Here is a 13,162-nt window from a genome sequence, read left to right as displayed (position 1 = left end):
GATGCAGACTCATAGCGAGCCTATAGGACAAAGTAGAACTGCCCCATAGGGTTTCCAAAGAGCGGTTGATGGATTCAAACTGCTGACCTTTTGGTTAACAGACATACTGCTTAACCACCCTACTACCAGGGCTTCTATCACCTGGCAGTATGCCAGATATTGATTTGTCTGTCTCCACTAAAATGTAAGCACCTTAAATGTAGTACTGCATCTGTCATATTTCACCTTAAACAGGAGCTGGCATGTTCCCACCTCAGGGCCTTTGCACTTGCTGTTTCCTCTACCTGCAATGTTCTTCCCCCAGAAATCTGTATGGCTCCTCTCTCTTCCTTCAAATCTATATTCAAATATATCCTGGGTGAGTCCTCTGGCCATGCCATATACATATTTTTGTTTTATTTTTTCCTTCTTATGACCTGCCACTCTAACATACAACCAAAAAACCAGTTGTGCCGGGTCAATTCCAACTCATGGCAACCCCATATTGTCAGAGTAGAACTGTGTTCCATAGAGTTTTCTTTTCCTTTTTTTTTTTTTTTTTATTGTGCACTAGGTGAAAGTTTACAGAGGAAATTAGATTCCCATTGCATAGTTTGTACATAAAGTGTTTCATGGCCTTGGTTTCATTCTCTCTGTATCTCTTTTTAATCTCAGGGCAATAGTTTCAGGGGTTCACTCAGCTTACATGGTTCCAGAAATCTGGATTCCATGAGAATTTGAAATTCTGTCCTGTATTTCCCCTTTTTGATCAGGATCCTTCTACAAAATCTCTGATCAAAATGTTCAGTAATGGTAGCCAGGCTCCATCCAGTTCTTCTGGTCTCATGGCAAAGGAGGCAGTTGTTCATGGAGGCAATTAGCCCCGCATTCCATTTCATCCTCCCATTGCTGACTCTCCTTCTTCCTCCGTTGCTCTAGGCTAATGAGAGACCAATTGTTGTGCCTTGGTGGGCTGCTTGCAAGCTTTTAGACCCCAGGCACTATGCAACTGAACTAGGAGGTAGAATAGAACCACTAAACACATTATTAGGCTAATTAACCAGGATGTCCCATGAAATCATGACTCTAAACCTCCAAACCAAAGAACCTAATCCCATGAGGTGTTTGGTTTTGCATAAGCAGCCTCAGCAGGTACTCTTTTTCTGTAGGGTTTTCAAGGGCTGATTTTTTGGAAGTAGATTACCAGGCCTTCTGAGGCGCCTCTGGGTGGACTCCATCCACCAGCCTTTGGATCAGGAGCTGAGCACATTAACCACTTGCACCCCCCAAGGACTACCTAACATGCAACGCATTCTACTTAGTTATCCGCCATCTCTCCTTGTAGAGTGCCAGTTCCACAACGGCAGGGGTTTTTGTCTGTCTCCTTCACTGTTGGGTGTCCAGTGCCCAGAACAGAGACTGGCACACCAAAACCCAAAAAACCCAAACCTGTTGCTGTTGAGCCAATCCCAACTCACACAGACCCTACAGGACAGAGTAGAACTGCCTCATAAGATTTCCAAGGAGCGCCTGGTGGGTTCGAACTGCCGACCTTTTGGTTAACAGCCATGTTCTGAACCACTGCGCCACCAGGGCTCCGACTAGCACACAGCAGGAGCTTAATAAATGTTTGTTGAATGAATGAAAGCAAAAGCAAATGATAGTCATTGCAGTGAGTGTTAAGTGCTATGAAGAAAATAAAATAGGGGAAGCAAAATCAGAGACGCCCCTGGAAGAAGTCATACTCTGCATTCATTGGACAACTCTTCGGAAAGATGAGTAATTATAATAACAGTAAAAACTGCCTAATGTGTGCCAGGCATTGTCGGAAGTACTTTACACCTACAAACTCGTGGAATCCTCACAACCACCCTGTGGAGTAGGCACTATCATCTGGTCTTTGACAGGTAAGGAAACTGAGGCACAGAGCGGTCAAGTCACCTAAGGTGACATAGCATGTGAGTGGAGGAGCTGGGATTTGAACTCAGGTAGTCTTTGACCACAGTCGCATCCCATTCTCCTCAATATCTGGGTCTGAAGAAAATCCAGTTTGCTGGTATCTCTCAAATCTTGGAGCCTGGGGCAGAATGGACCAACCCACAGGAGGCACACGATGACTTTCACTCCTTTTTCCAAAAGGAGGCTGTTGGATATTAGGGAATGTCAGAATCACCTGGAAGGACTTGTTAAAAGGGAGATTCTCAGGCCCTGCAGTCAGAGATTCTGATAGGTTTGGAGTAAAGTCCCTGGGCGTTGCAAACTGTTACTGTACTCGCTGCTAACTAAAAGGCTGGAGGTTGGAGTCCACTCAGAGGCACCTTGGAAGAAAAGCTTGGCCATCAGACCCTAAAAACCCTATGGAGCAGAATTCTGCTCTGACACGTGTGAGTTGGAATCAACTCGAAAGCAACTTTTTTTTTTTTTTTTTTAGGTCTGGAGTAATCCCAAGCATGTACATTTTTCAGTAAGCATCTCCGGTGATTCAGAAACCCATGGTCCCAGGACTACATTCTGAGAAACCATCTAGAATCCATGATCTAGAGCAGCTGTGTCCAATAGAACCTTTTGTGATGATAGAAACATGCTGTATCTGCACTATCCACATGTAGCATTTGAAATGTGGCTAGTGTGATGGAAGAACTAAATTTTAAATTTTACTCGATTTTAATTAAATAGCCACGTGTGGCCAGTGGCTACCATACTGGACAACACACTTCTACATTCCGTGTCTTTGGTTGTGCGGCCTCTGAGCAACTAAACTCTTTTAGCATTATGCCACCATTTCAACAAAAGTTTACAAGTCTTGTTATTATCATGAGTGGTATTGTAGCCGCAAGATACAGCTATGTAAGTTTTGGAATATCTCTTGTGCTAATAATATAAAGAATAGGCTCAGCTGCAAATGGCAGGGAATACAAAATAGGAGTGACTTAAATAAGAAAGAAATGGATTTATTGCTCATATAAAAGGGCTTCAGAGGAAATTGACTCAGGGCAGGAAGGACAGCTGCCCACTTGCCAGCAGTCTAAGCTCCTTCCTTCTTCCTTCCTTCTGTATTTATGTCCATCTACCATCCATCCATCCATCCACCCATCCACCCACCCATCCATCCACCCATCCATCCATCCATCCTTCCAACTTCTGAACAATTTGAGAGTAAGTTGGAGACACTGCCCCTTTACTTCTGAACACTTCAGTGCGTTTTCTAAGAACGAGGGTGTTTTGAATATAACCTCAGTAAAATTATCAAAATCAGGGACTCTATTAATTTTAATCAGATGTTACCAATTGTCCCATTACCAACCATTAGAGCAGAAGAAAATCCCAGAGCACTTGTGGTGTTCAGTCATCACGTCTCTTAAGTCTCCTTCAATCAGTACTGTTCCTGTATCCTTGTTTTTCATGACCTTGACATTTTTTAAAAGGGTATCAGTTTTTTGGTAGAATGTCCCTCAACCTGGGTTTGTCTGATGTTTTCTCATGGTTAGATTTAGGCTAGGCATTATTGGCAGGAATCCTGCAGAAGCGATGTTGTATCCTTACCAGTGTCTCCTATCAAGAGGTGCCTGCCGTTGATTAGGCGTGTCGCTGGCAATGCTGACTTTGATCACTTGGTTAAGGTGGTGTCTGCCAAGTTTCTCCACTGTAAACTTACTATTTCCCCCTTCCTGGAGAGGCACTTTGAGGCTCTATAAATATCCTGTTACTCATCAAACTTTCACTCTTTCAGCATCCTTTCTTTCCTGAATCAGTTATTACTCATTGGATATTCTGAAGCAAATCTGAGACTTCAAATCATTTAATCTGCAAATACTCTCCTTTTTATCTCTAAAAGATGTCTTTTTTTTTTTTACTTAACCACAGTGCCATCATCATACTTATCAAAAGTATCAATTCGTCAATGTTAACATTTTCCCCATCTTTCTCAGTTTTCTTTTTTGATGTTTGATTTGTTGGAACCAAAATCTAGACAAGCTCCTCATGTGGCATTTAGTTAGTGAGTTTTTAAAGTATCATTTAACATATAGGTTTCTCCTCTCTTTTTTTCTTCTTCTTCTTGTAATTTATTTGTTGAAGAAATCAGGTCGTTTGCTCTATAGACCTTCCCATAGTCTGGTATTGACTCATGACATCCCCCTTTTGAAATTTAACATGTTCCTCTACCCCTAGTCATATTCAAATTTAATTTTTTTTTTTTTGCTTTAATTCTTCATATGTAGTGTTAGAAACTTCCATCAGGAAGACATGAAATCTGGCTGTCTCTCTTTTGCTGATAACTAATACTGGTCAGGAATTTGACAGAAGTTCCTGGGTCATATGGATTCAGAGGGTTAGAGCTACTTATCAGAACCCCTGGGGAGTATAGTAGAAAGATCCCACCTCCAGAGATTTAGCTTGAGTTGGTCTGGTGGGAGGTCCAGATTCGGCTGCAGGTGGTCTATACACTAGCATTTGCGAATGACTTGATTAGAAGACCTTTAAGGTCCTTTTCAAGGAGTGCTGGTGGTACAATGGTTAAAGTGCTCAGCTGCTAACCAAAAGGTTTAAATCCACCAGCCGCTCTCTGGGAGAAAGATTTGGCAGTCTGCTTCCATAAAGATTTACAGCCTTGGAAAGCCTATGGGGCAGTCTACTCTGTCCTATGTGGTCACTATGAGTCGGAATCGACTTGATGGCAGTGGGGTGGGTGGAAGGTCCTTTCTGAGGGCAATGATGGTTCAGTGGTAGAATTCTCATGGTCCATGCAGGAAACCCAGGTTTGATTTCAGGTCGATGTACCTCAAGCACAGCCACCACTCATCTCTGTGGAGGCTTGCACTTTGCTCTGATACTACACAGGTTTCAGTGGAGCCTTCAGGCTAAGACAGACTAGGAAGAAAGAACAGCCCGGTGATCTCCTTTCAAAAACCAGCCAATGAAAACCCTGTGAAAAAAAAAATACCTTCAGGGAAATAATTGGATTAAACCTTTTCAGAGCAACAACCACCATGACAAAAACTCTATTAATCACGATGGTCCAATCTCGTTGTGCCCAGGGTGACTATGAGTAGTTGGCAGACTTCAGAGCAACTGAGAGCAATGGCAAGACTGTTCAGGGTTCAGATGTCGCCAGTTTGATCCGTCCTTTGTGCATTCCTCATCTGTCCTTCCCCTGATGAGCATCCATGGGCAACCAATGCCTGGACCCATCATTTCATTAGCAGTCTTCAAAGTGTTTCTAATCCATCTCCCCCTCCTCACTCCCTGGCTGTTTTTCTAATCTGTTTTCAAAGTTGATGTTTAAAAAAAAAAAAAGGAAAGAAAAACAAACCAAATCCATGCTGTCGAGTCCATTCCAGCTTACTGCTACGCAGTAGGACAGGGTAGCACTGCCCCATGGGTTTTCCAAGGCTGGAAATCTTTTGCAGGAGCAAACTGCCATATCTTTCTCCTGTCAAAGCTGATGTACTTTCCCAACACCCACCAACGTTCCCTGATTGTCTTGCTCAGGAACAGTTAGCCCTGTCAAAAAGGGAAATGATTTAGTCGAATGTGATTCATTTTTAGTGGCAATTGTGATGTAAAGTCAAGAGTAAGCACTATGAAGTCAGATAAACCAGGTTTGAATCTCAGATCCAAAACTTGAAGACTCAAGTGCATTTAGAGCAAGTCACTTGACAACTTTCAGCTGGTTTCATCATCTGTAAAATGGGTGTGTTAATAATCCCAACCTTGAATACAAAATGGTTCAGCCACTTAGGAAAACAGCCTGGCCATTTCTTACAAAGTCAAACATAAACTTACCATATGACCCAGCAATTCGACTCCTGGGTATCCACACAAGAGAAAAGAAAACATGTCTACATGAAGACTTGTGTGTGAATGTTCACAATATCATTATTCGTCATAGCCCAAAGTGGAAACAAACCAAATATTCATCAACTTGATGACTGGATAAACAAAACATGATATATCCATACAATGGAATAAATATGACTCAGCAACAAAAGGAACAAAATACTGATAGACAATAACATGGGTGAAACACAAAGTAATTATGCTCAGTAAAAGAAACTAGACACAAAGGACCACATATTGTGGGATTCATTTGTATGAAATAAACAGAGGAGACAAATCTGTAGAGACAGAATGAATCAGTGGCTGCCTGGGGCTAGGGATGGGAATGGGGGTTAACTGTAAACGGATACAAGTGGCTGATTCCAGGGCCTAGGACTCTACGTTTTCAGCCTACAGCCATTCCTGATATAAACAATCCATGACTTAGTTTTCAAAATACTTGCTCTGGGCTGATTTTAGACTATAGATGTGGCACCCAAGAGGTTGTGCAGAGGAAATATAGCTGAGACGAGGTCATTCATTTGTATAACATCATTTCCACAGGGTTAAAAGACTAAGGTGTGCCTGAACCAAGCCATGGTATTTTTGATTGCCTCATATGCATGCAAAAACTGGACAATGAGTAAGGAAGATTGAAGAAGAATTGATGCTTTTGAATTATGGTGTTGGTAAAGAATATTGAATATACCTGGACTGCCAGAAGAATGAGCAAGCTTGTCTTGGAAGGAGTACGGCTAGAATGCTCCTTAGAAGGGAGGATGGCAAGACTTTGTCTCATGTACTTTGGACATATTATCAGGAGGGACCAATTCCTAGAGAAGGACATCATGCTTGGTAAAGTAGAGGGTCAGCGAAAAAGAAGACCCTTGATGAGATGAATTGACACAGTGGCTGCAACAACGGGCTCAAACACAGCAATGATTGTGAAGACGACAAAGGACTGGGCAGTGTTTTACTGTTGTACATAGGGTCATCTATGAGTTGGAACCAATTCAATGAATGGCACCTGACAACAACAACAAGTCGGTGATTTTCACCTGGGGAGATTCTCCTCCCTCACCCCAGGGGGCATTTGGCAATGCCTGGAAATACTTTGATCTTAACAACTGGAGTGCTGTTACTGACATCTAGTGGGTAGTGGCCAGGGATGCTAAACCTTTTGGAGTGCACAGGTCAGCCCCCCAGGACAAAGGATTATCTGGCCCCTAATGTCAATAGTGCCAAGGTTGAGGAACCCTGGGTTAAATGAACAGTGTCTGCTTTTCCACCTCCTTTACCTACTTGGCTGGCTCAGGGACAGTAGGCTGTAGCAGAAAGGGTGGGGAAAACTTCGTAGGGACATCCCCAATGCCATAAACTCTGTCCTCCTCTTTGCCAGGTAGTTTGTTGTTGCTGTTTTTGTTTGTTTGTTTGTTTGTTTTGGTAAATGTACATTAACAAAACGTTTGACATTTCAGCAATCTTCACATGTACAACTCAGTGACATTAATTATGTTCATCGTGGTGTTTGTCTTAGTCATCTAGTGCTGCCATAACATAAATACCAGAAGTGGATGGCTTTAACAAAGAGAAATTTATTTCCTCACAGTAAAGTAGGCTAAAGTCCAAATTCAAGGCGTCTGCTCCAGGGGAAGTTTTTCTTTCTCTGTAGGCTCTGGAAAAAGGTACTTGTCTTCAATCTTCCCCTGGTCTAGGAGCTTCTCAGGAGCAGGGACCCGGGGTCCAAAGGACATGCTCTGTTCCTGGTGCTGTTTTCTTGGTGGTATGAGGTCCCCAACTCTCTGCTTGCTTCCCTTTCCTTTTACCTCTTGAGAAATAAAAGGTGGTGCAGGCCACGCCCCAGGGAAACTCCCTTTACCTTGGATCAGAGAGGTGACCTGAGTAACCAGTGGTGTTACAACCTCACCCTAACCCTCTTTAGCATAAAATTACAATCACAAAATGGAGGATAACCAGACAATACTGGGAACCATGGCCTAACCAAGTTGATACATATTTTTGGGGGGAAACAATTCAATCCATGACCGTGTCCAACCACAACACTTATCAGTTCCCAAATTATACCATCACCCTTAACAGAAGCTCAGTATCCCCTAAGCATTGAGTCCTCCTTTCCCCTTCCCCCTCCCTCCTGTGCTCACCCCTGGTAACCACTAATAAACTTTGGTCTCTATATACTTGCCTATTCTAGATATTTCATATGATGTTGTTAGGTGCTGTGGAGTCGATTCTAACTCATAGCGACCCTATGTACAATAGAACAAAACACTGCCCTGTCCTGCACCATCCTCACAATCATTGCTGTGTTTGAGCCCATTGTTGCAGTCACTGTGTCAGTCCATCTCATTGAGGTTCTTCCTCTTTTTCGCTGACCCTTTACTTTACCAAGCACGATGTCCTTCTCTAGGGACTAGAGAACACCATAATTCAAAGGCATCAATTCTTCTTTGGTCTTCCTTAGTCATTGTCCAGCTTTCACATGCATATGAAGCAATTGAAAATACTATGGCTTGGGTCAGGTGCACCTTAGTCCTCAAAGTGACATATTTGATTTTTAATGCTTTAAAGAGGTCTTATGCAGCAGAATCCAGCTTTTTGTAGATATACAGCTTATTGACAGCAATTACATTAATTGGCTGTGTAACCCTAGCCTTAATCAATGCAATTTTTTCATCACCATAAACTGAAACTCAGTACTTCATAAGAAATACCCCCCTTTTCATTGTCTTTTTATATAAATAAGGTCATACAATATTTATCCTTTTGTGATAGGTATATTTCACTTAGCATAGTGTCTTCAAGCTCCATCCATATTGTAGCATATATTAAGGCTTCATTTCTCTTACTGGCTGGGTAGTGTTCCATTGTATGTATACTGCAAATTGTTTATCCATTCATCCCATTGATGGGCATTTAGGTTGTTGCCATCTTTTGGCTATTGTGAATAACGCTGCAATGAACATTGGTGTACAAGCCTCTGTTTGAGTCTCTGCTTTCAAGTTTTTTGGATACATGCCTAGGAATGGAATTGCCAGGTCATATGGTAGTTCTAAATGAGCCCTGTGGTGCAGTGGTTAAGTGCTCAACTGCTAACTGAAAAGTCAACCATTCAAACCCACCAACTGCTCTGCTGAAGAAAGATGCGGCAGTCAGCTTGTATAAAGATAACAGCCTTGGAAACCCTAAGGGGCTGTTCTACTGTATCCTGTAGGGACACTAAGAGTTGAAATCAACTTGACAGCAAAGGGTTAAGGTAATTTTATTTTTAGTTTTTTGAGGAACTGCCACACTGTTTTCCACAGTGGCTGTACCATTTTGCATTTCCACCATCAATGGACTAGGATTCCAGTTTCCCTACATCCTCACCAACATTTGTTATTTTCTGGGTTTTCTTTGTTTGTTTTGTTTTTATTTTAGCCATACTAGTGGAAACCCTGGTGACATAGTGGTTAAGAGCTACGCCTGCTAACCAAAAGATTGGCAGTTCGAATCCACCAGGGGATCCTTGGAAACTCTATGGGACAGTTCTGCTCTCTCTCATGGGGTCACTATGAGTTGGAATTGACTTGACGGCTATGGGTTTAGTGGGCTAAGGCAGGCATCCGACTGTGTGGGGTAACAAATTATGGATAACATTGTGAAAAATGGGAATTCCAGAACTCTTAATTGTACTCATGCAGAACCTATACGTAGACCAAGAGGTAGTTGCTGGAACAGAACAAGGGGATGCTGAGTGGTTTAAAATCAGGAAGGGTGTGCATCAGGGTTGTATCCTTTCACCATACTTATTCAATCTATATGCTGAGCAAATAATCCAAGAAGCTTGACTATATGAAAAAAGAATGTGGCATCAGGAGTCGTGGAAGACTCATTAATACTCTGTGATACGCAGATTACACAGCCTTGCTTGCTGAAAGCGAAGAGGACTTGAAGCACTTACTGATTAAGATCAAAGACTGCAGCCTCCAAAATGGATTATGTCTCAACATAAAGAAAACAAATATCCTCACAACTGGACCAATAAGCAACATCATGATAAATGAAGAGAAGACTGAAGTTGTCAAGGATTTCGTTTTTACTTGGATCCACAATCAATGTTCATGGAAGCAGCGGGCAAGAAATCAAATGACGTATTGCATTGGGCAAATCTGCTGCAAAAGACCTCTTTAAAGTATTGAAAAGCAAACATATCACTTTGAGGATTAAGGTGCACCTGACCCAAGCCATGGTATTTTCAGTTGCCTCATATGCATGCAAAAGCTGGACAATGAATAAGGAAGACCGAAGAAGAATTGAGGCATTTGAATTGTGGTGTCGGCAAAGCATATTGAATATGCAATGGACTGTCAAAAGAACAAACAAATCTGTCTTGGAAGAAGTACAGCCAGAGTGCTCCTTGGAAAGGAGGATGATAAGACTTTGTCTCATGTACTTTGTACATATTGTCAGGAGGGACCACTCCCTGGAGAAGGACATCATGCTTGGTAAGGTAGTAGGTCAGCAAAAAAGAGGAAGACCCTCAATGAGATGGACTGACACAGTGGCTGCAACGATGGGCTCAAACACAGCAAGGATTGTGAGAATGTCACAGGACAAGGCAGTGTTTCATTCTGCTGTATATAGAGATGCTACGAGTCGGAATCGACTTGACGAGCACCTAACAAAAACAGTGAGCGTGAAATGGTATCTCATTGTGGTTTTGATTCGCATCTCTCTGATGGCTAATGACCGTCAGGTAGTTTTAATAATGTAGTGATAGCTTTTGGAGAGGAAGCTGTTGTTGATTGGTGGTCATTTTGGGGAAGGAGCCTCCTCACGTGAGAGTCCTCTGGTTTAATCGTGAGGGCAGGCCTAGCCTTCTTCATCCTTGCTCACTGAGGTGAGGTAGAGACTTTGTTTGTGGTTCAGGAGCCAACGCTGTGTGGAAGGTGGGTGATTCTCTAAGCTCTGCCCACTGTTTTTTTCCTCCCAGGGCCTGGTGGCTACAATGAGGCTGTGGCCATGGGACCCAGGCAGGCTGAAGGAGACTGGGGTGAGCTGAGGAAGGCCAGGCAGGACTTAAGTGGCCTGGGAGGAAGGAAGGAAGGAAGGAAACCTAAGCTTGAAGTGGGTAAAAGAAGTGGGGAGAAGTACCTTGGTGATTTATAATAACAGAATCACGTGGTATGTACTCTTCTATGTCTGGTTTCCCTCACTTAGCGTAATGTTTTTGAGGTTCATCTCTGCTGTTGTATGGGACTGAGAGTGCTCTTTCTCGGTGCTGTATTTGGGAATTGACCACCCATGGGCCAAATCCAACCCACGGTCTGCTTTTTGCAGGCTGTAAGCTAAGGATGGTTTTTACGTTTCTAAATGGTTGGAGAAAAAAATCAAAACAAGAACGCTATTTCGTGACAGATGAAAATAATATCAAATTCAAATTGCAGTGTTTCTAAATAAAGCTTTATTAGGACACAGCCGCACCCACTTGTTTCTTATTGCCTGTGGTTGTTTTTGCTAAGTGGCAGAGTTAAGTAGCTGTGACAGACCCTATGGCCTGCAAAGCCTAAAACATTTACTATCTAGCCCTTTATAGGAAAAGTTTGGGGCCCCTGTGTATAGCATTCCATTGTGTGAATAAGTAAACTATCCATTCTGCTGTCGTTGGACAATTACATGGTCTTCAGTTTTTGGTTATTATGAATAAAGCTGCTATGAGTGTTCGTGTACATGAATTTGGTAGACGTAAGCACTCACTCCAGGAGTGGAATTGCTAGATCATAAGGCATTTAGTTTTAGTTGTTAGGTGCTGTCAAGCTGGTTCCGACTCAGCGACGCTACGGACAACCGTAAGTTACACTGCCTGGTCCTGCACCATCCTCAAAATCATTGCCATGCTTGAGCCCATTTTGCAGCTGCTATGTCAATTCATCTTATGGAAGGTCTTCCTCTTTTTTGCTGACCCATTACCTTATCAAGCATGATGTCCTCCAGGGACTGATCTATCCTGATAACATATCCAAAGTAAAAGGAAGTCTACTAGCTTTAGCAAACTAAAAAAAACCAAATCCACTGCCATTGAGTCGATTCTGACTCATAGCGACCCTATAGGACAGAGTAGAACTGCCCCCATAGAGTTTCCAAGGAGTGCCTGGAGGATTCAAACTGCCGACCTCTTGGTTAGCAGCTGCAGTACTTAACCACTACACCACCAGGGTAGACACTGTCCAATCATTTTCCAAAGTGGCTGTATTATTTTATACTCCGCCTAGCAACATAGGAGAGTTCTGATCTTGCCAACACTTGAACTTTCTGTCTTTTTTTTCATTCTAGCCCTCTGGTGTATGTGTAGAAAGGGCTAGGGGTGATATCATGTGGAGGTTTTGTTTTGCATTGACTAATAAAGTTGAGCAGCTTTTCATGTAAGTAATGGCTGTTTGGGTATTCTCTTTTGTGAAGTGCCTATTCTCTTTCGTTTGTGTAATAAAACAAAAAAAAGGGGTTGTCTCTTTTTCTTCATTTGAAGAAGTTCTACATATATTGTAGATACAAGTCCTTTGTCAGACATCTGCCTGTGGCTTGCCTTTTAGTGGTATCTTCTGATGAACAAAAATTCCTCATTTTAATATACAAAAAACCAAACCCATTGCTGTTGAGTCGATTCCAACTCATGATGATCCTATGGGACAGAGTAAAACCGCCCCATAGGGTTTCCAGGGAGTGGCTAGTGATTTGAACTGCTGACATTTTGGTTGGCAGCTGAGCTCTTAACCACTGTGCCTCCAGGGCTCCTCATTTTAATATAGCTCAAGTTATTTTTCTTTGTGATTAATATGCTCCTATTAAACACTTGCCCACCCCAAGTTCAAAAAGATGTTCTACACATTTTTTTTTAAATAAAAACATTTAAAAATTTTTACTGGGGTAAAACATATATAACAAAAAGTTGCCAATTTAACCATTTTTAAGTATAGATTTCAGTGGTCTACATTTTCCTTTAAAAGCTTTCTTGACTTTGCTTTCCCATTTAGATCTGCAAGGTGTTAGAAATTGATTTTTGTGATGGTGTGAGGAAGGGATCAAGATTCACTTGTTTCTGTATAGTCATCTAATGGACCCAGCACCATTTACTGAGGACGCGAGCATTTCCCCACTGCTCTGCCAGTTGTTTTTCTTTGACACAAATAATGTAACTACGTGGTGGTCCAACCTTCCAAAAGGCAAAAAAGATATTCAGAAAAAATCCCTCCTCCTGCCCATGTCTCCCATCCTGCTAGTTAATGTTTGTTACTCCAGGAACCAAGCACTTGTTTCTTTCCTACAGTTTTATGTATAAACAAGTAAATATACATAATTTCCCCAAACA

Source organism: Loxodonta africana, chromosome 3 (assembly GCF_030014295.1).
Source record: "Loxodonta africana isolate mLoxAfr1 chromosome 3, mLoxAfr1.hap2, whole genome shotgun sequence".
NCBI lineage: Eukaryota > Metazoa > Chordata > Mammalia > Proboscidea > Elephantidae > Loxodonta > Loxodonta africana.
Note: the sequence above shows the minus strand (reverse complement) of the source record.